This window comes from Bison bison, unplaced genomic scaffold (genome assembly GCF_000754665.1).
Source record: "Bison bison bison isolate TAMUID 2011002044 unplaced genomic scaffold, Bison_UMD1.0 scf7180017864030, whole genome shotgun sequence".
NCBI lineage: Eukaryota > Metazoa > Chordata > Mammalia > Artiodactyla > Bovidae > Bison > Bison bison.
In genome coordinates this window covers 4,581,018-4,583,855 of record NW_011494602.1, presented here as the reverse complement: position 1 = coordinate 4,583,855, position 2,838 = coordinate 4,581,018, and the positions used below count along the sequence as shown (strand labels likewise).

General features: G+C 43.3%; 1 protein-coding gene across 1 annotated transcript in view; it reads left to right on the top strand.

The window, feature by feature from the left end:
• The window catches only part of PLCB1 (phospholipase C, beta 1 (phosphoinositide-specific)), an 833,798-nt gene that overhangs the window by 209,223 nt on the left and 621,737 nt on the right, over positions 1–2,838 (top strand). The gene's annotated exons all lie outside the window — the stretch shown is intronic.

Here is a 2,838-nt window from a genome sequence, read left to right as displayed (position 1 = left end):
GTGAAAGTGAAGTCCCTCAGTCGTGTCCAACTCTTCGTGACCCCATGGACTGCAGCCCACCAGGCTCCTCCATCCATGGGATTTTCCAGGTAAGAGTACTGGAGTGGGGTGCCATTGCCTTCTCTGTCACCAGGCTTAGCTGCAAGGAAAGATGGGAAATGCAGTCTCTAGATCAATGGCCAAGAGTCCAACCAACAGTAGACGTTGCACTTACCAAAAGGAAGAAAAGCAGTCTGTATATTGGAGACCAGTTAGCAGTCCCCACCAGAGAAAGCTTTCCCATCATAGTTTAGGTTGGTGGATAAAAGGGTTTTCCTAATTTGGCTTCATGTGCAATTCTATATTCCAATTTTGAAATGCTCTTGGGGAATACTTAGGCCTCCAGATACTTTTCTGAGGCTTTTCTGTGGGCTTCCCTCTTGCTCAGTGGTAAAGAATCTGTCTGCCAATGCAGTAGACGTGGGTTCAGTCCCTAGGTTGGGAAGGTCCCCTGGAGAAGGAAATGGCAACCCACTCCAGTTTTCTTGCCTGGGAAATCTCATGGCCAGAGGCAGGCTACAGTCCATGGGGTTGCAAAGAGTCAGATGTGACTTAGCAGCTAAACAACAGCAAATTATTTAATAGATAGTTGAAAAGGTTATTGTGTTCTAGGTTTCACCATATAAAACCAGTTATCTTTAATTCATTTCACTGATACATATTATATATAATACATAAATACTAGTATATATATGCATATGTGGTCATACACTTGCATGCACACATAAACACACACATGAGAACATAATTAGGGGTGATTTTCTTATATTGGTCACCAAAACTCTGTTCCTCTCATTCCTTTTGCTAAACTTCTTTGTCATAGCTAAAATCTGAATTCTGCTGCTTATGCAGAGTGCTCAAAATGGAAAGAGGAGGCAGATGCAGGAATTGCTGGTGTCTGCAGCCAGCCTTTCTTGCCACTGTGTTGGCTTTTCTTATCTTAATTTTGAAGCATATGACTCGTGTTTCTTTCTTTTTTTTTTTTGTGCATTGCTTGATAGTGGTCCTAGCCATTCCATTTTAATTTTTGTTGTTCTGCATAATTTCTCTTGGTTTGCTTTATTTTTTATGTCTTTATTCTAGGAGGACATATATTTTGTGCCCAGTGCCCAGTCATGTTCGACTGTTCACGACCCCATGGACTGTAGGGTACCAGGCTCCTCTGTCCATGGGATTTCACAGGTGAGAATAGTGGATTGGTTACCATTTCCTCTTCCAGTGGATCTTCCTGACCGAGGGATTGAACTTTCACCTCTTGTGTCGTCTACGTTGGCCGGCAGGTTCTTTACCACTGTGCCACCGAGGAAGATGTATATATTTAGGCATTATTATATAGGAATTATATAATATATGAATTAAATAAGTACATAGACATGTAAAACCATAGCTTACTACAGTTCTACTGCTTTGCTACCATAGGCATGTTAAAGTTGATGCTATTTTGAATTGTAATATGCTCTGAGGTAGACTTCCCAAAATAAAATATCTCAAGAGAGTTCTTGCTGCTCCAGGGTTCCTAGAAGACTCCCTGGGGAAGGAGCAGGGAGATTGCTTAGAAAGAAAAATGAGCCATAAGCATAATATTATATTATGATATCACCAACTAATAATGGACATCTATTCAACTAATTGGGCTTCCCAAGTGGCAGTAGTGGTAAAGAACACACCTACCAATGCAGGAGATGTAAGAGAAGTGGGTTTGATCCCTGGGTTGGGAAAATCCCCTGGAGGAGGTCATGGAAACCCCCTACAGTATCCTTCCTTGGATGACTTCATGAATAGAGCAGCTTTGTGGGCTACAGTCATGAGGTTGCAAAGAGTCAGTCATGATTGAAATGACTTAGCACACAGCATGCATTCAACTAACTGCTGCTAAGTCACTTCAGTCATGTCCGATTCTGTGCGACCCCATAGACGGCAGCCCACCAGGCTCCCCCGTCCCTGGGATTCTCCAGGCGAGAACACTGGAGTGGGTTGCCATTTCCTTCTCCAATGCATGAAAGTGAAAAGTGAAAGTGAAGTCGCTCAGTCGTGTCTAACTCTTCTCAACCCCATGGATTGCAGCCCACCAGGCTCCTCCACCCATGGGATTTTCCAGGCATGAGTACTGGAGTGGGGTGCCATTGCCTTCTCCAATTCAACTAACTAACTAGATACAAATAACTCAGCCTTGAGTGCTAAATCAGGAAATGCATTCAACCTTCAGTTAGGTTCAGTTCAGTCTCTGCATTGTGTCCGACTCTTTGCAACCTCATGGACTGCAGCACACCAGGCCTCCCTGTCCATCACCAACTCCCAGAGTTTACTCAAACTCATGCCCATTGAGTTGGTGATGCCATCCAACCATCTCATCCTCTGTCACACCCTTCTCCTCCCACCTTCAATCTTTCCCAGAATCAGGGTCTTTTCAAATGAGTCAGTTCTTCATATCAGGTGCCCAAAATATTGTAGTTTCAGCTTCAACATCAGTCCTTCCAATGAACATTCGGACCGATTTCCTTTAAGATGGTCTGGTTGGATCTCCTTGCAATCCAAGGAACTCTCAAGAGTCTTTTCCAACACCACAGTTCAAAAGCATCAATTCTTTGGCCCTCAGCTTTCTTTAAAGTCCAACTCTCACATCCATACATGACTACTGGAAAAACCATAGCCTTGACTAGATGGAATTTTGTTGGCAAAGTAATGTCTCAGCTTTTTAATGTGCTGTCTAGGTTGGTCATAGCTTTCCTTCCAAGGAATAAGCATCTTTTAATTTCATGGCTGCAATCACCATCTGCAGTGATTTTGGAGCCCCCCAAA